General features: G+C 30.4%; 1 pseudogene; it reads left to right on the forward strand.

Annotated features, from left to right (window-relative positions):
• The first annotated feature begins 5,124 nt into the window (after positions 1-5,124).
• Positions 5,125-8,198, forward strand: LOC128162659 (uncharacterized; annotated as a pseudogene).
• Positions 8,199-12,593: the final 4,395 nt, after the last annotated feature.

Raw genomic sequence — 12,593 nt, forward strand, 5'->3', positions numbered from 1 at the left:
TTTGGTGTTCTGTGTGTATGGCGACAAATTGGTAAATTTGCACCACTCACCCCTTGTAGCTTCATCCTGATTACATTTTATCTGGCTAAGTGTAATGTACAGTGGAGCCTCAGTTATCTGGACGCTTTCGTTCCCAAGTTCAATCGTCCGGATAGGTGAAGCGTCCGGATATCTGAAATGTGTCTATTGTTGTCATGAATGATAATGTATTAGTATACAATGGCTCCCAGGGTTGATACTAGGTTTTTTTGCCTTTCGTACCATATAGCAACACATGCTGGAGTTGTCTGTTGATATGAACGTTTTTAAGAGATAAAGAACTCTGCTTTATTTTAGCATTTTATCATGAAATATTAACCGGACAATAATGACAGCCGAATCTATCTAAATTCTTAGTGTCCAAGTGTGATATGTGTGTGATACTCTGTTGTTCGCAATTTTCCAATTTTTGAAAGTGCTTTGGGAAGTCAGTGTGTTTATACAAGCTACTCATGAGGGTCTAGCACGTAAAAAAGGTGTGAAACTTAATTGCAGGGGTAATCTTTTGTACTGAGTAGGGTATCATTAAAATTTGCCGTCCGGTTAAATGAAGCAAGATTAGTAGTAAATTAGTGTTTTGTGGTAATAACAGACCGTCCGGATCCGGAACACGAAATTCCGGATAAATGAGACAAAATAACGTATAAAAAATCTGTTCCCAAATAAAATCGTCCGTAAACTGAAGCGTCCGGTTATCTGGCGTCCGGATATCTGAGGCCCTACTGTAGTAGTATATTAAATACACACATCTTTGTTTGCAGTGCTTATTTACATCTTTAGAGATTTACTTACAAAAAAAGTAAACATTTGTATGACTTAAATGTAATTATTGTCAATTTTGGTGCGGTGGGGGTTGGGGGTAGGAAACTACAGAGAAACTTATCTTGGCTGTGAAACATATGCTTTTATTCTTTCTTGTTGATATATCAATGAATGAATTATAACAAAATATATGTACAACAATGAATTTTGAAATATTCATGCACAATCAAATAAAAGGTTTTACTGTTCTCTGTTTACTGTTACTGATCCCTACCTTTAATTGTAGAGAGTAGGTATCCTTCTATATTGAAAACAATTCCAAAAGTAAGACTCATAATAAGTTGTTTACTGAGGAAAAGGGAAAACAATTGTATTTATTAATAATTCCGTATGATGTGATAATATCTCAATGATTTGTTTATAAGCATAATATTAGTGTATCACTGTATGCATACATAAAAACGATTAGTATAATGCTTATATTTATTAGTGAAACAGGACAGATTATTTATATTTAGATTATTTAGATACATGTACTAATCTTCATGCGGGGATCTAGAAAGGAGGGGGTAGGGGATCTGGACCCCCTCCTCGGGAAAATTGGAGCTTATTAAATTTACATAGTAAATTTTTTTTAAAATTGGCCTAGGACCAGCTACAGAAAAAATTAGCTCCGCTTATGAAGTTCTCTACCATAACCGCATTTTTACACAAAAGGGGTGAATAAACCCGGGTTTTAAACTATTACTGGTGGTGAAATACCTTAGGGTTTAAACGCATCAGGTGGAAATGCATTAGGGCAAACAAAATCACTTAGATCCGCGACGCACACTGCATTATTACTAGTCTACTTAGATATTCTGTGTAAAAGTAAATACAAATAATTATTTAGTTAGGTAGGGAGAAGTGAACATAGCATTTATTTGTATATAAGAGCATGTACGTATAATTTTTATTTAGAACAGTTTGATGTCGCTAGGATACATATTTTCAGATCCTTGATTTGATTGGTTAATTTAGATATTGAATCTCGAATTTCGAATCTCAAATCTCGTATTTCGAATCTCGTATTTCGAATTTCGAATCTCGAATGATCCTTCTCGGCTTTCGTACTTTTATTACCAATTTATTCACTGAAATTCAGGACAAAGAAAAAAAATAACAATTGCTAAAATATAAAAGTTTTTAATCTTAAATAAGAATAGATATAATTTTTATTTTTAAGGAGGCCGATTTGGGTTTTTTTGCAGAAAAACTACAATAGCAAAACTCTTTATTTTTTAACCATATGTAATTTAAACCAACTCTAGGTTATATGCGAAGGTTCATGAAAATCGACCGTCTGGTTCTTTTTAGGGACCATCTCAAAATAGAGGTACATTTACTTTAGGAATATATAGGAAACTGTCATTTTCCACACATCAAAGCAGTTTTAAAAAATACTACAATAGCTTTTTTTCTCAAATTGTTATATATGATAAGTAATATCATTTCCTACCTTATATGTAAAAAACACAAAATTCTACCGTTGGTTTTTAGTGGGGGCCATCTCAAAATATTAAAATGCACCAAATTTTGCTATATATTTGGATCATCACAAATGATGATTGGTATAATGGATTCATTCCAAAAATGAGGAAAATATCCTCGAGGATAGCATCATTCTGTATATAAAATTTCAACAGCGTACAATATTTACTTTTTCTTTTATATTATTTCTTATAACGTACTCCTACAAAGCTTTATATTATCATAACGTCATAAAAGCGCAATGGCAATGCTCCCCTACCGCACAACGTAAAAATCGTGTTAAAAATAAATATTTCCTTTAAAAATCTAAATATTTTTATCTGTATTTTGTTTATTGTGTTCAGTTTTATAAATGATATCGAAAAAAATTCATAAGAAGTATAAAACAACTGTATTATATTAGAATGCGCAAAAACATGCGCAATGCAAACTAAAGTCGGCCTCCTTAAATCAAGTCGCATAGCAAAGGCAGAGTGTTGTAATGTTTTACCATCATTGGCTTATAGAGTTAAAGAAAAGAGCAAACTCGGTTTTGTGATACCAGTTATTTTGGCAATAATAGAGAAAATCTAGAATTTGTGGAACCAATGGGGCATGCATTGATTTTGTTGCAAAAAGGGATTCGCAATGAACTGCATCTGATATTTGTTAAGTAGCATTTACTGAGCAAGACAATCTTTGGACATATATAGTAGCACAATAGTACTGATAGTAGTTGGCAGCGGCAAACAAGTTCTTTTAGAAGATTAAACATTGAAGTACTGAAGAGTTCATGATTCAAAGACTACTCTGTAATATGACGGAACGCGCTTAGCTCTTGTTTTTTGTGTTACTTTAAATCCGTTCAATTTACATACTCAGCATGCGCAGAACTAGAGGGGCGCTGACTAACACTGTAACCCACAGTACACCTCTGTATATGGCACTGAGCAGCACTGCACGCAATTGTACAGACATTGATCAGCTGAAAACCTGGACCTGAAAAAGACAATCCCTTTGTAGAAAAGACAATGAAATAAATATCCCCGTGTATTACTCTCTGCTAAAATTCAATATTATAGATACCTTGAGATAACTGGGTATCACTGTGTATGTATTCTCTGCTAAAATTCAAATATTATAGATACTTCGATAATGGATGATCTCCTATGCTAAAATCACATAATATAGACAACTTGAGGTTAATGGTTATCATTTTATGTGGCTTCTTTGCTCAAATCAAAATATTATTATAATTTGTATAAAGTCACTTGTCATAAAATATGACGTCATAATTAACTCTGATGTCACGATCTGCATTTCTTTCGATTGTTCTCAGGGAATGTATCGAAACATAATAGAAGTGAATTTTATTGAACATTGGAAAATGGCTTGATTCCATTTACTTAAAAGCTGTTGTTATTACTGGTGAAACTAATATCAATATTTCAATACTGAGTACAAAAAATCAGCGATTTGAAAGCACTGTATTTGGTAAATAACTATCGATAAACTAATGGTAGGAGACTCCGCCTCCTACCTGAAAACTTATGAATTGAGTAATTAATATGCATGTAAAAACAGCTTGGTGCAAGTGAAAGATCAATACAATCTTAATATATTTTACGTGGAATTGGGAAAGAAAGTTAGTACAAATGTGAATCATGCTGGGGGAAAACTACCATTTGACCAATTTTTTGTAAATTCGCGTTCTAAAGGTAAACATGAGCCTAACTTTGATGATGGTGCAAACTGTTTTGGCAATATATCAAATGAATGAAATAATTATATGACCCCCCCAGGAAGAACTGTAGATAAAATTACTTATGGAAGGATTTTTTCATAAAATATTTTTGATTTTATGTCATTAATCACTTACACTGATTCAATTTTTAGAGATCATCTGTGTTAGGATACGCACTTCAAGAGTTCAAGAACATATGACATCACAAAAAATGCATCAACTATGGTGTTGGATGTCGCTGTTAATTTATGTGATTGAAATTTATAAACATTTGACCGTATAAAGTATTTTGTCGTTTATTAGAGAAGTATCGTTTACCAAAATGAATTTAACTTAGAACAGCCTTAACATAGTTGCGCTTTGCTAAAATTTAAAGATACCTTGATATTAATGGGTATCATTTTTTTTATGTCTTTTCTGCTAGAAGTCAAATATTAGAGACATCTTGAGATTAACGGGTGTTAGTTAGTATCTTTCATTTGCTAAAATTAAAATATTATTGATACATGTACCTTAATGGGTATCATTGTGTATGTTTCTTCTACTAAAATTCAAATATCATAGATATCTTGAGATTAATTGGTATCATTTTGTATGTCTCCTTTGCTTAATGTGAAATAAAATATAGACATTTTTAAAATATTGTGCCCACTTTTATGTCTAACCGGCAAAGAGTATTACAGATAACTTGAAATTATTTAGTTTATTGGTCAATCTAAAATTGCTTATGTACCAGTTTTGTAAATTTGAAAATAAAAGACGCTTATGATAAGAATTGTTACTTTATTAACATGAAATGTTTTAATCGCTTCAAATTGTGTTACAAGAACAAAACATTTGTTTCAGTCAGGTTTTGCAACAGGCATAATAAAGTAGGCCTTTTTCCACAAAGGATCTTTTTGTCTAAGTATTTGATAACAGCTGCACAAATTATCTATTTTTAAGAATAACTTTTCTTATGTGTTTCAATCGACTTATATTTTTTGTATTATGGGCGGTCCTTATCTTATTTCAACAGTATATAAAAGTGTAAAGCATACCTTACTATTCGGCTAAGAAATACACCAGAAATGGCAAGCATTGATCATTTGTTGGTATTGTGCCTGGTAGTGAGTAAAATTAATATGTCATCATTCATGTCATCAAACACCGTTATAATTTCACTTAAAAATCTGAAGGTTAAAGTATTATACAGTCTAAATATGATATTGATTTACTTCAAATTTATATATTGCACATCTAGTGCATTGGTTGTATTAACTTAATCATACAGGTAAGTGTTGAAAACATTTGGCAAGGAATTAATATTAACTTATATAAAGACTAAAGATTTTTTTCTTTAAATCCAATTCATGAGTTGATAACTGATGTCCTTGATATATTTCAGTGCTATGGCGTCCTTTCCACCGATGCAAATATGTATGTGTGGCTGACCAATCATCCAAGGTCTGAAGACCAGTATGTCTCTGTACACTATACGATCGGCTCAGAGGGATGGTTTACCAATTATGAAACCAGATACGACGGGTAATAGTTTTTGTTATTAACAACAAAGCATATTTAATTAATATCTTTTATGTTGAAATATTGTCTTAATATGTGTTATTGTAAAGATGTGCGGATCAAATCAACATTTTGCAGAATATCAATAGTGTGAAATATCAAATACCGTTTGTATTTTTTGTAGGCGGAATATTTACAAATAACAAATTGATAACATTTTATTTCCTTAAGGATATATGGACTGTTTAATTAGTTAGGCATTTTATAGTTCAATGAAAACTTTTTTCAAAACTAAAATAGACATACATGTACTATGATTCAAACGCAGTTGAATAAAACAAAATAATGACTGAGAAAAGGAGTTAATTTATCAATAACTTTGATTGATTTTTATCGTTGTTTTCATGACTTACCCTGCATCGTTAATATACATGTACATCTGAAGAAAGTGAGATAAAAAGTATTTTTTTCAATGGATTTTTTCAAAACATTGAGTTTTTTACAGTTTAAGAATGATATACGGTCGGCCACTGACTATTTTTGACTATATTTGTAATCATCCTCCATATCAAATAAGCTGGGCGGATTAAAAAGCAAATGAAGTGAACAAACCCTTAGCTAACTTATATTTTTTAACTAAATATTGCGATCTTCTGTAGGATTGTATGCACATTAAGTTTTATTTAAGGTTGATATTAAATACATGGATATCTTTGACTTCTGATTTCAGAGAAGGCTGTTACAACGTAACACACTTTGTGGTGGAAAGTATGGGAAGTATAGGCAACCACCAGTGGTTAGAGATTACATTTGGGGAAGATTGTTCGTATTTTACGTTTTATCCAAAAGTTTTACTGTAGAAACATTTCAAGCTAAAATTGTGTTAAAATATAAAACAACAAGAATACATTTGTTGTTTTTTTTAATTTCCTAAAACTTATAGAAATATTATCAACTGGATGGTCCACAAATTATTCATTTTTCTTTTTTTAAAGTGGGATATTATTTACTATTAGCAATTGTTAGGAGTAATAGTAAGGAAATTCGAAATATTTAAAGTTTAAAATTTGAATATTTTTACTATTTTATATGCATATCTCTTCATCTTTAGATATTAACTCAGTCTAAATTGATCACGACCATTCAGCTCTATTATAACACTAGTATTTGGGGAAGAGCATAATACATGATGGTTTGTCTGTTGGTTGTTTTAGGTGTCTTAGGTAGACTTATCAATGAACACATAATGACGGAGGAGGAACCGTTCAGCGTATATAATGTTTACAGGTACAACAAACTCTCTTCTGGTTCTGAACACTGGCCAACGTGTATTCCGAACATGTACCGCTATTGCGTGATCTATACCATGTCAAAGTATCCCGATGAGAATGTTGAGGAGATGATCGAAAAATATGTTGAGGATAACAACATTAAAGCACTACACAGACAGGACACTTTTGGTATATGTTTACATTATTAAGTGTATATACCTTTCAAATATTTTAAAATTTTGTTTTTAATGATTGATGTTTGATATCTTGGAAAACCGGTTTTCATAATTTAAAAAAAAATTGTTTAGATTCAAACATCTGATTCTTAAAAAACTTAATCACAGAAATGAAACAGAACTTATAATAAAAAGTTTAGTATTTTTAAAAACATTTTTTCCATCGCAGCTCTAAGCTTGAGTGAGATTTGCAGGTTATATAATTATATCTTGTCCAGCGTTTACTCATTTTTCCTTCTATCTTGCGTTTATCGGTCCAACTGTAACCTTTTTATGTTTCCAAACTTCTGATAAATCATATATAATTGAAGAGGTAATAATATTATTCCATTGATTGGTCATTTTTTTAATATAGAAAACATATTTTTAATATATGGTGAAAACTAGGTCGGGTTCTTTTTCTTCATAACCAAAACAATTGGGCAACCTTAAAAAAATTGTCATACAATGGCCCAATCGTTATAAACTTCAACTGTGGAGAGGGGGAATGCACAAAGTGATGACACTTTTTTAAATGTCAAATTTTTAAATCTAACTACCTGTCTATAAATTTTGTAATCATGCTATATAACAATAGGCAACAAGGTAAGTTTTACCCCTGGACCAATATTGAATGCAAAGATATACATAGATAATGAAGTAGTCAGGTTTTTTTTTCAATGTTTCTTTTTAAGCACAGGTACCTTATGGTATAAACTTTTCTTTTATTAAGTAAAAACTACTGTACCAAGAGGGCTGAATGATCGTTGCCATTTATATGCTATATTTGCATCCATTAGCTGTAGAGTTCTGTAAAAAAAATATAGAAAAATTTTGAAATTTAAAAAACAAAAATGTTTGGATTATTTCTATTCACTAAACATTTGTTCATGGCCAAACATGTCAAAATTAAAAGTTTAAGGCAGACCTGGTGGTAAATATGTTGACCAGTAGGCCTTTCTAGAGTTTCTCTTCTTTTCCATATTTTTGTCTTACTCCTAAATACCGTACGTCAAATAATATTCTGAAGCAATATATACTGGTACCTATAATTCAAATTATCCGTTGGTAATGAACATGAGATTCTTTTTTCTCTACAGAATGTGACGTTTAGTCCGAAATGAGAATGGGATTACAGAGGAAAGTCAACTCTAGATGCATAAAAAAATTGAAAATTCCGCTTCTGTCCGCTTCTATTCTTTAAAATTGTGTAAAATTATGCATCCTCTTTATTTGATAAGCAATTGAATTTGGTTCATTTATTTATAAAGATCAGAAATGTTTATCTATATATCTGTCAATAAATACAGAGTTGAAATAAAAAAGTTAGCGTGTTATTTGTTGGAGTGAAAATTAGGAGCAGAGTAACTTTACAGGAAAAATATTCTTTTTTACATTCTTCTTTTAAGTTTGAATAAAAAAGGACCATGCTAAGTTAAAAAAGAAGTCTTGTTTGTTTTTTTTGTTAAATGAAATTATTGTACCAATGGGTGTTTTAAAGAACCGTTGCAACAAAAATCTACTAAGAGGAGATTCATGTTAGTTTAAAAGTTTACAACCAGATCAATGGATAGACTTCAACATGAAATAGTCGTCTTTTAAATAAAGTACTGATTATATAATAATTTCGTTGCATACGAAAGCTGCGAACACATTGATTTCTATAAAAATATTGAGAATTTGTGCCATTGTTCAGCGTTTTTACCGAATATTTAAAAAAGGTATTTTCATGCAATTACTCATAGGTCTTCTTTCATTTGGTGTGTTATAATTCAGAGGATTTTTTTTCACATTTCTCTAAATACAGGTTTTGGGTAAAATTTCAAAAAATTTCCATCTACTCTAACTTATAAATATAACAGTTTTTTCAGCGTGTATCCAATTTTCGCTTTGTTCGCAACAATTCGCGGAGATTAAATCAGCATAAATTTGATACAAAGTTTTATTTTTGTAATAGAGTTCTCTCTTTCCTGATAAAGTAAAAAGGTAAGTAAAAGCACAGTGATTTGTGTTCAGTTAGTTTTGTCAGAGGTACAAATTGCGTAATCGGAGGACAAGCGCCAGATAATAAATTTGTAAGCCTCGTTGTTTATTTAATGATCCAATGACAATCTAATTAAAAAAGTCGCTTTTAAATACAACAATAATAAATGAATTCCATTTGAACACATATGGTATAATCCAAGAATTAAAATAAACAAGGCATCCGTATTTCTAAAACAATATTTTAATATTGGTATGATTTGTATTATTGCCTTTTTTGATCCAAAAGGTAATTTCATAACTTGTGAAACGATTAATAACTCAAAGGTAAAAACAAATTATGTAGAATATGTAGGACTGAGGAACGCAATTTTTGAATATATAGGGAAATGTAATATGACACAAGTAAAACAAAAGATTCAGCCATATATACCAATGCCCCTAAAAGTCTTTAACAAAAGTAAAAAAATGATGTAAAGAAATGTACAATTTACGTACTAGAGAAAAGAATAAGCAAGTTACCTCGGTAATAAATTGGAGAGAAAAAGGATATGATATGAATGAATTTAACTGGGGAAATATATTTGAACTTCCATTTGAAGTTACTCTTGAATCTAAACTCCAATGGATGCAATATCAAATACGACATAGAATTGTTCCTACAAATAATTACCGCTATACCATTAAGCTTAAGGACTCTCCTCTTTGTAGCTTTTGTAAATTAAACATTGAAACAATAGAGCATTTATTTACAAAATGCCCTGAAGTTAAGGATATATGGTATAGAATTGAAGAGCTGTTCTTAACAAAATATAATGTCTCTTTTGTTTTTGATAAAAGAAGCATACTTTTCGGTAAATACAACAATAATAGATTATACAGAGTTCAGAACCTATTGATACCTATTGTAAAACAATACATTTTTCCCTGTAAATTCAAACCTATCCAAAAACTTGACTTTTTTAGTTTAAGTATCATAATTGCTGACAGATTCCTTATTTAGAAATTTATGCTATTAAAAAACTGCAGATATTTAGAATATGTAAGAGATTGGAAAGCAATTTGTGATTTGCTGTAGGTAGCATACATATTAGCTATTATATAGAACTTAGGAACCCAATATCTATTACAGTTATTACTATAAGTAAAATATACATAGCTGATTTATGTTTGATGTACATGATGTGATTGCCTGTTTGTCTTTTTTCCCTCTTTTTTCTTTCTCTATCATATAACTCTTTAATTTTGCATAGTATTATGCTATGTATTAATTTTTCTTGTTCCATGTAAAATAGTAAAAGAGTTTCAATAAAATGTTTCAAAAAAAACCAAAACAACAACAACCCCCCCCCCCCAAAAAAAAAAAACCCGGTCATTTTCCTTACTGAAACCGATGTCTAATTATACCTGAGCTACTGGTATATTTAACGGTACATGAACTGTTTGCTTCTCTGAAAATAATTATCGGTAATTATTGATTAAAATAAACTCGTTTAGTACGATCACAACTTTTCAGTACAAGGGACGACAATTTAGATAATTTTCCCTTCTTACCTCAAAAGTTTAAACAATCGTGAATTATATAATGTGACTTTGAAATAGTGAAAAATTGATTTGCGTAAATTCTATATACCGTTCTAAGCTCTGATTCGCGGGGAAAAAACATGACGCGAAGAAAACCTGATATACGGTATATTAGTTAAAAATCTAAATTGATAATCGCATTACCAATTTTCATTATGATTTATCATGAATTTAATTTTTAGTTTTGAGATGACCCCACCTATACACGTCCGGCAACCAAAATATTGTACCACTGTACCCTGACTTGGTACACTGTGGTCCCCATTTCCCGTTTTTCTTACCTATTTATTTTTAAACTACAGGACAACCCATACGTCCTATACGGAGCATATACGTGCTCATCATATCTTAATTTCACTGTTTCAGTGCATTTGATACTGAGGTTTAGCAGGTATAGAGGCCAGATTTTATTAAAATGGAAAGAATTATTGTATACTATAGTACGTTTACCATAGGATAAAAGTAACTAGTTTACAGCTATACATGTTCCATACTATATACAAACAAATTTACTAATAAATCATTGCTACAGAAATACTTTGCAGTTGAATAAACACAACCAATCGCAAATAATAGAAAAACGAACAGTTGTACAAATTCATCAAAATATACCGGTTTAAAATAAAAAAAATTAACAACGAAGAAGCGCTCGTTAGTAAGAAAAATTTGTTCAAGTCTCCGTAATTTATAATCAGAAAAAGGTTTACCTAAGTATTGTTTTGTCTGTTTTTCCTTTTCCAAATATAAATGCGTGAACCATACAATTTCAAAAGCCTTATAATGTGGTATGTGTATATTTTGTTTGAAAATCGAGTGTACCATCTCCTGACGATGTATTACAAATTTTAACTACACCGAATCAGTATATTCCTAGGAAACTGCAAAATAAAATCGCTGCTAATAAAATTGGCTTACAATAAAGAATTTGAAAGCAATATGAGCTGCATTTTGTCATATCAGATTTTATTTTTTGGAAAATTGAAATTTTCAATTGAAATGACAAAGAAAAAGAAAAAAGTATTTAGTGTATTAACTACTGCTCTCATAGCTTTTTCAAATGAAAAAAAAATATCAATAGGCTTATATTGACCCAGAATTACATGTATAAAATTGTCGTCCTTGGCAACATTGATTTGCCATATGTTGATTGTGCGAACATCTTTTACTCGATAAAATGTACAGATGTAACAAACGGCAAAATGTAGCTCATATTGAATTTATCATTTTTTCCCTCTAGTGAATTTCTAAATAACCGCGAATGTAAGAAATTTATTCTTTTTATCATTCTTTTTAATGTATATTGTAGATAAGTCCAGATAGATATATATTTCTTATTTATGTAATTCTAATATCATTTCATCCAAGTATAAATTTTGATGGTTATTCTCACTGATTGGGATCCGCCAAACCTTGTCCATTGCCTTTTTTCAGTTTTGCTTTTTAGGGCTGGTGTATCGAAAATATTTTTTAGGTTTTAATTAATTTCACAATAGTTTATTTATATCATTTTACATGTGTAAGCAGTTACATGCGGGCATTATGCAGTTTATTAGCAAAAAATGTCTTTATATGCAAATGTAGATAACACATCAAATAAAAGCTTGTTCAAATAAATAGGTAACATATTGCAATCAAAATCTTTTTTTAGAAGATGAACTTTTTAGGGACTTTTATTTCCAAATAAAAATGATATGGATAGCTTTTATTGTTTATTTATTAGCAGAAAATTAGTTTTGGAAATCACTGAACAAGGACAATAATCAATTGCCATAATATATACGTTTTTAATCGTTCATGAGAATAAAAATGATCTTTATTTTTAAGTCTCATAACAATTGTGTAGATAGCAAAAATGGAACCTTTTGCAATCGTTGGATTATTAAGTAAAAGTAAAAGAGGAAAGGCGGTTTCTTTTGATACCGTTGATTTTGGCAATGATAGAAAAAAAAATCTTGAATTTGTGGATAAACGGGCATGCGTTGA

The sequence above is a fragment of the Crassostrea angulata genome, chromosome 9 (assembly GCF_025612915.1).
Source record: "Crassostrea angulata isolate pt1a10 chromosome 9, ASM2561291v2, whole genome shotgun sequence".
Lineage (NCBI taxonomy): Eukaryota > Metazoa > Mollusca > Bivalvia > Ostreida > Ostreidae > Magallana > Magallana angulata.